The sequence below is a fragment of the Chlorocebus sabaeus genome, chromosome 21 (genome assembly GCF_047675955.1).
Source record: "Chlorocebus sabaeus isolate Y175 chromosome 21, mChlSab1.0.hap1, whole genome shotgun sequence".
In the NCBI taxonomy this organism is placed as follows: domain Eukaryota; kingdom Metazoa; phylum Chordata; class Mammalia; order Primates; family Cercopithecidae; genus Chlorocebus; species Chlorocebus sabaeus.
The window spans coordinates 107,267,276-107,278,514 of NC_132924.1; positions in this window are offsets into that span (position 1 = coordinate 107,267,276).

Below are 11,239 nucleotides of genomic sequence, written 5' to 3' on the forward strand. Positions count from 1 at the left end.
GGTTGCATTTAAGAAGGGGAAAGGTCTGTAGTTATATATTTTCTCTTGTTTACTAACATGTAAAAAACTTCAGGTTTTTTATTAACCTAGGCAGTTGTTGACATGAGAGATTAGTTTTTGCAATTTGATGAGGTGCATTCCACAGCATGTTAGATTAGAATCCCAGACACTAAAGCCCCAAATCTAATTTTCACCCTGGTTTATAAGGTTCTCTTGAAAATTCTATTCTATTATCCTAATGCATGCCTCTAATTCTTTAACTCCTATAAAAGACCATGCCAATTATAAAGTCAAAATATTCTGAATTGCCACTGTGGAATATTTAAATTTTTGCATTTACCGGATCATTGAGCTTAGGTACAAAGTTCCAATCTATTTACCTAAAATTGCAGTTCTTGTAAATTGCAGCAAAATTCTGGATCTAACTATGAATTCTGCAAAATAAGGATTTGCTTGAGTCACTCAATTTGCCTAAATAATAACTACACTTGCTTGTTCTTGGGCAGGTCCTTAAAAAACTAATCAGTATACGGCTCAGAATGCCAGAGGATGGAGGGAAATGGAGAAACAGGGAAGGCAAGATAATGGAAGGTGAATGATGCTGGTTGATTTCATTGCACCAGTGTTGCAACGTGACTTTCACTTATGAAACTGAGCTACAGATGAGAGTGTGAGCATTTCCTGTAACTTGCCCCAGGACACTCTTTGCCCAGATCACCAAAGTGCTTGCTCCCTCATCTTCTCAGGTCTCTGCTCACACATCAACGTCTCAGGTCTTCCCTGATCATCCTTTTTAAACATCTCTCAGTCTAGAGCCCCCACCTACACCCCACATCTTTCTCTTTCCCTGCTTCATTTGTCTCCAGAGAACTTTTCAACATCTAACATTTATTTTAATTATGTATCTTGTTTACCATGTGTTTCCTCTTATTAAAATGTAAGCCCAGAAAAGTAGAGATAATCTCGATTGTAAATTTCTAGACTGTGATTACCTTGTTTTGTTAATAGGGCATGTTGCTTGATGTTGCTAATTTTTGAGCTTTATGAAAATTCTGTCATTCTGTTTGTTGTCTTCTGAGTCTGGCTTTTTATGCTCAACCTTATGCTTTTGAGATTCAGCTTTGTTGATGGCTGAAGCTATAGTACATTCATTACTTTTCCACTTTTCCATTCTCTTGTCAACAGCAATTTTGATCTTTCCAGTTTTTTGCAAAGTAAGCAGTTCTATTATGAAAAATCTTATGTATGTCTGCTGGTACACATGTGAAAGAGTTTCTCTATGGGTACATCCAGGAGTGGAATTTCTGGTTGCAGGGCAGACAGGTCTTCAGCCTTAAAAGATAAATTCAAGTTATTTCCCAAGTTGGCTCTACCAATTTGAGCTACACAGTAGTATATAAAAAGTTTCTGTGCGTACACTCTCTGTCCAAACTTAATATTTCCTGGCTTTCCAATTTTGGCCAATCTGATGAATGTAATGTGATATGTCACTCTGGATTTAAAATGCATTTCTTTAATTATTAATGTGATCAAGTATCCTTCCTGTTTAGTGACCATTGGGTGTTTTCTATTCTGTGAAATTTCTATTTTTGTGAAATATTGTTCATGCCTTTTTTGCCTGTTCTTCTATTTAGTTGTCTTTTCCTTACTGATTTTAGGAGTTCTTTCTGAATGCTGTTTTTAAATATTTTATCTGTTGTATGTATGCAAACATATTCTCCTAGTTTGTGGCTTAATTATTATCCTTTCATCTTTTTCCCCCTCTCTTCCTTGTCACACTTTCCTCTGGACTATCTATGGATTTGGAACAGGAGGAGAACCCATTCATGTCAACTTGATTCGTCACATTATGCAGAAATTCCCAATAGACTCTTCCTTCCTCTTAAATTTTCCCATTCCTAGCATTTTTGGTAGCCTTTCCTAGATAACTTTGCAAAAAAAACAAAACAAAACAAAAAACAAAACAAAACAAACAAACAAAAAAAACAAATAGCTAACACCTCTGGTGTGCAAATTATTCCTTTTCATTATTAAATTGGGGAGTAAAATAATTATTTTTATTTCTTCCTTTGAACACCATTTGGAGTTAAACCATTTTCCAATATTCCTCCATAACCTTAACTAACTGAACACAATGCATAATTTATAGGTAATTTGACAGCTGCTACAATGCTTAGCACATTTTAATGTCATTTGTTTCCTGGAATTATTTGCATAAATGATATTCTAAGAGTCAAATCTTTCTTTTTGTTCTTAATTTTTCCTTCCACTAAGCTTTTAATTTTGTATGAATTTAACATTAAATCTATAAAGATTCTTGTTCCAAGATTAGATCTAGATTCTTGGTCAATGATAACATTTGTAAGAACAGGGACTCTGCTGATTTTGCTCAGCAATGTACTCCTGGTACCTAGCATCTTATCTGACACCTAATAGCTTGCCCAATATATACTTGACTAATGACTTAGGTAAAGTATACAGCCACAAAATTGTCTTTAAGAATCTTAAATATGTATGGTCTGTGGACTAATATGTCTATCTCTAGGGATATATTCTAGGAAGGAAATCTGATCAATGCAGACATATTTACCTACAAAGACGTTTGTGGGATTGTTATTTATAGTAAAGTAAGTTTGGGCCAGGCGCAATCCCAGCACTTTGGGAGGCTGAGGCGGGAGGATCACAAGGTCTGGAGATCAAGACCATCCTGGCTAATACGGTGAAACCCCATCTCTACTAAAAATACAAAAAACTAGCCGGGCGAGGTGGCGGGCGCCTGTAGTCCCAGCTACTCGGGAGGCTGAGGCAGGAGAATGGCGTGAACCCGGGGGCGGAGCTTGCAGTGAGCCAAGATCGCCCGCTGCACTCCAGCCTGGGTGACAGAGCGAGACTCCGTCTCAAAAAAAATAAATGAATAAAAATAAAAATAAAATAAAATAAGTTTGGAAACAGTGAATGTTAAATGATCAACCATAATGAATTTTATTTAAATAATTATGGAACATCCACATAATAGACTGTCATGAAGTCATGAAAACTCACATTTTCAAAGAATATTAGAAATGTATACAAAACAGTGCAAAGTGAATAAAACAACATAGAGCTGTATATTTAGTATGATATTAATTTTGGCATATGGCATATAGGCAAAGAAAAAACTGGAAAGAAAAATACTAATGTTTTTCAGTCGTTGTCTTTGGTTAGTGAGAACCACCACATCAGATGAGTTGGAGGCACCTTGAAATTAGTATCAAGGTGTTTCAGCTATGTATTTCTATAGCTTAGCTCAGTGCTTGTGAATTCTGGTACCCAACAATTAAAGAATTAGAATAGCACACTTAAAAACAATTAAAATTCTTAATCCTTCACGGCCTATTTTCACTAACTTGTCATTGGTCATGCATTCTAAAACTCTGTGTATCATCTCAAGTTTCTGCTTGCAAAACAGGGCGTGGGCCATGCCCTCTAAGGGCACTCTAGGGGCTGGAAATGGCAGAGGCACCTCACGGACTTTTCACCATCTCCTTTGAACGCCTGCAGACTGTGCTGACAAAGTGTGCTGTGGAATCTGTGCCTTAGCTGCTTGAATTGAACTCAACGCGCAGCATCCACAGCAGAGTGTGTGTGTTCTTGTTTGATTTGAAATAGAAATATTTCCATTCACTCTTGGTGGGAGATAGTCAAGCACAAGGCACTAAACATACTGAGCTCAACAACGCTGCCTTCCATCAATTATCTATTATACCATGACTACATTTTAGCTACTCAAGGATGATTTGGGGATATGTTCTCATTCTAATTTTTTTTTGTATTACCCATCGGCTGCCAATATCTGATCCTGGATTGACTATGTGTGACTCCAGCAGTAGTGACTGTGGGGCCTGCGCTTCCCAGGCCATTCAATTATAGGATCACGTATTAATCCGTTCTCACGCTGCTGATACAGACATACATGAGAAATTTCTCAATTTATAAAGAAAAAGTGATTTAATGGACTCACAGTGTCACATGGTTGGGGAGGCCTCACAATCACGGTGGAAGGTGAAAGGCACGTCTTACCTTGGTGGTAGGCAAGAGAGAGAATAAGGACCAAGCGCAAGGGGTTTCCCCTTATTAAACCATCAGATCTCGTAAGACTTATTCACAATCACAAGAACAGTATGAGGGAAACCGCCCCCATGGTTCAATTTTCTCCCACCGGGTCCCTCCCACAACAAGCAGGAATTATGGGAGCTACAATTCAAGATGAGGTTTGGGTGGGGACACGGCCAAACCACATCACCAGTCCTCTGGCCTGAGAGCCCTAGAGGTCCCCTGGCAGAAATGATGCAGAAGACTTTGGGAGAGTAGGGAATGTGTTCCCGGTTCCTCAGCAGAGGGTCACTCTCACCTGTAATCACTCTCATATAAGATCTTCTAAGATTGACTGATATTCCTGTGGCCACCCAAGAAAGAGAAATTCTCCTTCAGCATCGCAAGTCAAGGAATGGGCATGGAAGCAGCAGCAGAGACAAGGCGACCCCACAGACCACAGAGGGCACAAGCTATACCGTCTACTTGATAGAGATGGTGGTGGTTGTGGTGAGTCCTCTTGGAATCTAGGAGAATAATAATAGGAAGACAGAAAGCTCTAAATTAAGGAGGTGCCCCAATCCTTCCTCCACCTCAAAGCTACACTTTCAGTGTTTCACTGAATGTGATCTGCCTCTGCCATCCTTTTATTCATTAAAATCCCTTTGCCAAGCTTTTATTCCCCCACTCCAAGCCCTTTGTGCTCTCTTGCCTGAGGTAAGCCAGGGTTTGGACCCAGGGAAATGCTCAGAGTTAAATGCCCAAGGGTAGCCAAGGCATTGTTTCCAGGGTCAGGCTCCGGAGCTGCAAGGTCACCAGGCTTCAGGGACCACAGAATGAGCAGAAATGCAGAAGCCCCCATTCATTTTTTAAACATCACATTAGCCTCCTGGGTTTCGGTTTGGCACCAGGGAAATGAGGGTGCCTTAGCAAAGGTGGAGCTTGAGAGCTTTACCAATCTGGCAGAATGAGGGCTGGAAATGAGCGCTTGAAATCAAAGTCTTCATAACAATTCTATGTGCCATTCCTTTCACAACCCAGTTTGTGTTGCAAAATTCATACCCATTGTACTCACACCCACCGGGCTTGTGGGGAGTGTACCGATAATGAACTTGGGCTTTCCAAAGACTTTAGGGACAAATTCCAAATGACATCAACAAATATGGGAGTCAAAGACTCCCATAAAGTAAGAAGTTTTTTGTCTTCCAGCAGATAACAGCAAAGTGTTAATCTTAACATTGGTGAAATAGCTTCTGTCACTGTCAGCTGCCTCGGTTTTCTGTTACCCCTAAATGCCATTCGTGGTTTTATATTCTACCAAGTGTGCCTCTCTTTACATAATTAACGACTTCTGCAGTGGTTAATGGATGAGGAGAAAGCTCTCTAAGGAAGCGATCTTAATTCATCCCGCGTCTCCTACAGGAAGACACGCGCTTCTGTGCCAAGTGTAGACATGACATGATGGGGGATTTACACACGGCCTTTATAGAGTAATTTACTAGCAAACTTGGGTGTATATTATTGTAAACTGCTGTATACCATGTGATTACAAGATTAAGAAAGAAGGAGTGAATTGCTAATCTTGTCAGTCCAACTGTTTTCTTTCTTGATAACATTTGCGTTATTACACTTTGGGTGATGAAAGATTGTAATTGGCTGTTGACACTGATTGAAGGAAGGAGACGTGGCTTTTTCAAAAAAGAGAATTAATTAGCTTGGTGGGGGGGGGTAACACAATTCAATCTACAGCTCTCACAGCTGCAAAACAGAAGTGAACTGTCAAAGAGTGTTTTCATCTCTTTCTTTCCCACCTGTTTTTCTCCTTTTAATGAAATCTTTTCCTAGATTTAACACATTTAAAATGAGCCCATAAAAGAAAGAGGTGTAGGGGATTGGGGGAGCTGAGAAGCCTTCAGAATAAAAAGAAAGAATGTAGCTTTCAGGATTCACAGCAGAAATACTGTAAATGTGAGTGTGTTCCATTTGCATGTGTTTAAGCAATGTTTAAGGAAGACATCACAGACAGATTAAGCTCAGCCAAATCTCTTTATGCCACTCAAGTTGTTTTAAACCAGTAATGAACACCTGAGACCTCGTTGCTTGTCTGGCCGTTGGAAAAGGATGATCTAGGTAAGTTGACACATCCTGGTTTACTTGGTTGAGTCTCCATGGAGGCTGATTGTATGATTAATGAAAACTTGCTGTCCTACAAGTTACAGTGTATGCTTAAACTGCAACCAGTTCAATATGGCACCTTTTCACCCACAAGAAACCCCAGGTCCAAGAGTTAGGAGATAGAAATGAATGGCTTCTCATTGTTACCCATAATAACCCCCTTGCGAAATTTTTATTTCTGATCCCCACAACTTCAAGAGCTGCTGGTCTAGAAGTTTTAGTTCTCAAGGGAGGAACACTGTCACCAAGGAGTATAACAAAGGGATAGTTGAGGAGAGAGTTGAGACTGCCACCTGGTCACATTTGCCTTTTTATGCCACCAAAGCAGTAGGCAAGAAAGACGATGACTACAGTTGCTGGGGGAATTGATCCTGGTTATCAAGGGGAAACAGAGTTCCTGCTACATCATGCAGATAAGGAATATGTGAAACTCAAGGCATTCCCTGTGTACCTTTCTTAGTACTTGCATGTCCAGTGGTAAAAGTTAATGAACACCATCACCAGTGTAGGCAGGAAAGGGACTTTGAGTCTCCATTTTGGGAAAGAATGATAGCATGTTCATTTGCAGGAGGGATAGTCACATCATATTACGAGCATGCTGTTGTTGCTCTCATTTTTCTGTCTGGAAGTTAAACATTGTTGAATAGTCCACCACAGGGGTGGACTGTGCTGGATTGCGAGTTGCCAAGTCAGCCATATTTCCCCATTCATTTCTCCCCTGTACCAGAAGGGCTGGGAGTCTTGGAATCTACATTTCCCACAATCTTTGCTGGCAGCTTTCTGGGATTCCTGTAATGACAGGTACTTGATGGGTGGAAGGCGGAAGTGAAGCAGAAGGGCATCGCATTGTTCCTCTGGCAAGTGGGCTTTTGCAGATGTGCCTTTTTTTTTTTTTTTTTTTTTTTTTTTTTTTTTTTTTTTAGACGGAGTCCCGGTCTGTCGCCCAGGCCAGAGTGCAGTGGCCGGATCTCAGCACTTTGGGAGGCCAAGACGGGTGGATCAGATGTGCCATTTTATAGCAGCTTCCACTTATTTTCCTTGATAACTTCCTTGAATGACTGACCCAGCCCCAATGTGCCTATCTCCTGTGAAAAATAAACCGTCAGATTAAGTGACTGGTTTGAGTTTCCATTACATGCAATTAAACATAATCCTGAAAAAATCTGTATAAAAGAGATGACTGCTAGTTTTCATTTTCTGACAAAATTACGCATGCAAACACATCTGTAGAGACAAAAGCTTTCTAGAACTAAAAATTGAGCCATAATATAACATGGATCCTTTTTTGAGTGGGGGATATTAGGCGATCCAGTGGATAATGGCTAAAGTATTAAACTCCATTTGTGTCAAAGATACTGAATCACTGAAAATGAAAACTCTTGTAATGATCCTTGTATAATGGTTGAAGGTTTACTATCAAAGGATAATTCAGGGATGACATTTATCCAGGTAGGTGAGATAATAGAATTTAAATGTTTTCTGGGACAGAACTTAGAGAAACTGAAAGACCAATTAATATATATATTAAATATTCTGTAAAATTATACCTACTTAAGTAGCATTCATTGATATTTGGATTTAATTACCTTTTTCTATTCTGTATATTAATTATTGCTGATTAACCTGAAAGTCATATGCTACAGATACCAGAGAAAATGGGTACATTTTGATGTGAACATGTGAGAAGTGGAATGGTTTCAGAGTCCTGTTTTGCTGCTAACTTCCTGGGTTTTATTTTCTTCTTGCTGGTTGATACGGCTTGGCAATGTGTTCCCACCCAATCGCATATTCAACTGTAATTCCCATATGTCAGGGGAGGGACCTGGTGGGGGGATTAGATCATGGGGGCAGATTTCCTCTTTGATGTTCTCATGATAGTGAGTGAGTTCTCACGTGATCTGATGGTTTAAAGTGTGTGGCACTTCCCCTTCCCTCTTTCTCCTGTCACCATGTGAAGAAGGTGCTTGCTGCCCCTTCGCCTTCTGCCATGATTGTAAGTTTCCTGAGGTCTCCCAGTCCATGCTTCCTGTTAAGCCTGTTAAGCCAGTGGAAGGTCAATGAAACCTCTTTCCTTCATAAATTTACCCAGTCTCAGGTAGTTCTTTACAGCAGTGTGAAAACAGACTACTACACTTGTACTATAGAACAGATCATAAGTTCTTAGAGAGGAAACAGGACATGAATTCAAACACAAGATGACATGATAACGACTCAAGACTGATTGATGACATTTAGCATATAAAAATCTACACCATGAAGGGACACACAGGGCAAAGGGAGACTGTAGTCCCATTACAGAGATTTTTGAGGTGGCATAATGCAGGGATTTAACAGTATGCATTCTGAAATCAGATTTCACGGGCTCAAATCCCAGCTCCAAAATATAAGAGTAATTGAGACAAGTCAGGAAGCTCATCTGAGCCTCAGATTCCTCATCTGTAAAATCAGGGTAATTTTCTTGTCAACGATTTTTCATGAGGACTAAATAAATTGATATAAGTGCCTTGCACGTAGTAAATATGTTTACTATTATTACTATGTCACTCCATTTAATTGCTGGAATGGAACCTATTATTTTAACAATGCTAAAGATTCTGGAAATCGATACAGATTTATGGCCTTCTTGAAAGGAGTGTTTCATGCAGTAAACTTCATTCAAAGCTATTACAGGAAATAACGAAACTCCAGTAATCATAATCATAAGCCCCCTTGGCTTTAGAATGCATCCGTACATCATGGAGTCACATGTAAAAATGGAGCCACATGCTAATTCCTTGAAGTGCTGATTAAGAAACAATCAGATGATGAAATAATTTTAATGACATGATTTTAATTTGCAGATAAAGAACATTACTGAAAAGTTCTATTAACAAACACTTGCATAGCCAGATGTGCTTTGTTTTTCCTTTTAAAGAGAAATTTTGACATAAACACATATTCAACTCATTGATATGTATTCATTTCTTATGGCTGCCTGATATGGTTCGGCTGTGTCCCCACCCAAATCTCATTTTGAATTGTAATAATCCTCACATGTCAAGTGCGGGACCAGGTGGAGATAATTGAATCATGGGGATGGTTTCCCCAATGCTGTTCTCATGATAGCGCGTTCTCACGAGATCCGATAGTTTTATAAGTGTCTGGTATTTCCTCTGCTTGTACTTCTCCTTCCTGCTGCCATGTGAAAAAGGATGTGTTTGCTTCCCCTTCCACCATGATTGTAAGTTTCCTGAGGCCTGTTCAGCCACGCAAAACAGTGAGTCAGTTAAACCTCTTTCCTTTATAAATTACCCAGGCTTGGGTATCTCTTTAGTAGCAGCGCGAGAATGAATTAATGTACTGCTGAAATGCTGAATGTAAGACGGGACAAAGAAATTGGATCTTTGCTGACACCCACCTATGTGCTTGGAGCCTTTATTAATGAGGGACATCTCCCCCACTGCATTGTCTGCAATTGTGTTTTGCTGCTAGCCCCAGAATCAGAGTTCTGTGTAGAAGTCTCCTCCACTAACGAGATGATACAATTTGCTAGAGTTGAACTAAACCACAACCTTTTGTCCCCCAGAAGGTTCTTTACCTTTTTGTAGGCTTGTGGTTCATAATATCTTAGAGTTCAACACACTCTAAGGCCTTAATGACTTGCGAGTGAAAGGGCTTCAGAAGCAGTGAGACCATTCCTGCGTGTAATGACAGGCCCAGGGCTGTTTAAGAACATCCAGCCCTGTCCTGATAAAAGAGTAATGCCATTTTTAAAGAGATGAATTGTAACTATGCTATATTTAGTGCAAAATTTCTCATTTGTTTTTCTTTTTGTGTTCTGTACCTGGGGGCTACTGCATACCACGATTAAAAATAGGCTGGGTGTGGTAAACTGCTTTGAAGAGTTGCTTTCCAGTTGAGGTTTATTTAAAAGCAACATATCAAAGACAAAGAGAGCTGGTCACTGCAGCTTACAAACGTCAATGTATTTCTAGCAAGGCAAAGAGGTTTTGAGAGATTTGCTACAGAATGTACTGCCACAAACCTCTAAAACTTCCAAAAGTAGGCTGATCCTCTTTAACTTCTGATGCGGGAACCGGCCTGAGAAGTGGTTTATTACTGATCCAGCTGCGAGGAATTAGGAAGACAGGTTGCTGACAATCGTTTGTAGTAAAATATGCCACTGCCACTCGACAAGGTAAAAATTGGAGAGCTTTTGAAACTGCATACAGCCACTTCAAAGGTAATGGTGATTGGAAACACCTGCAAGAAATGTATCACTTTTATTAAGAAACAATGATGGTACAATTCAAGATAAACCCCAGATGTCTGATGAGTTGTTTCAGAAGGTAAAAAATGGCTCTCTCTGAGAAATAATGGCAAAAAGACTCATTCAGTTTGGCAAAACATTTTATTCACAAAATCTCCCATTTCTCCTTAACTCTGCTCAAATAACTCTTAAGGCTGGAAGCCGATGTTTGATATTTACACAGCTCAAAATCTGAATACCCACTAATGTCTTGTAGCTGTTCTACATACTCTCAGCTTTCTACTCCCTCCTCCCCCATCTTGGTTCTTAAAACCTAATGGTAGTACTGAATGAAGAGATCAGACGGGATGAATAAAATTCCCACCGTCCCTCCCCACCACATAATTTGTTAGGAAATCCTACTTCTAAAAATCATAGTCTTTTTTTGGAGAATGAGGCCATTCTCTGGAATGAAAGCAACTGGCACAGAAATGACTGGCAATCGCAAGTGATACACAAAGGCATTTTTATTGCGCCGGGGAATAACCACTGCTGCTTTCTTTGGTTCACAAGAGTCGTCTATGCATTTCAAAAGATATCAGTAAGTCAATGTACCAAAGAAATTATTACAACTTCTTTCTTAGAAAGTATTAGGATTTCTGCTTTTCTTTTTTCACATATCTCTGGCTCCCCTGCAACTTGCCTCATTTGATTAAAATTGACAAATTTTGGTAGGACGGTTAGTAATTTAAGTAGGTAAGGCTC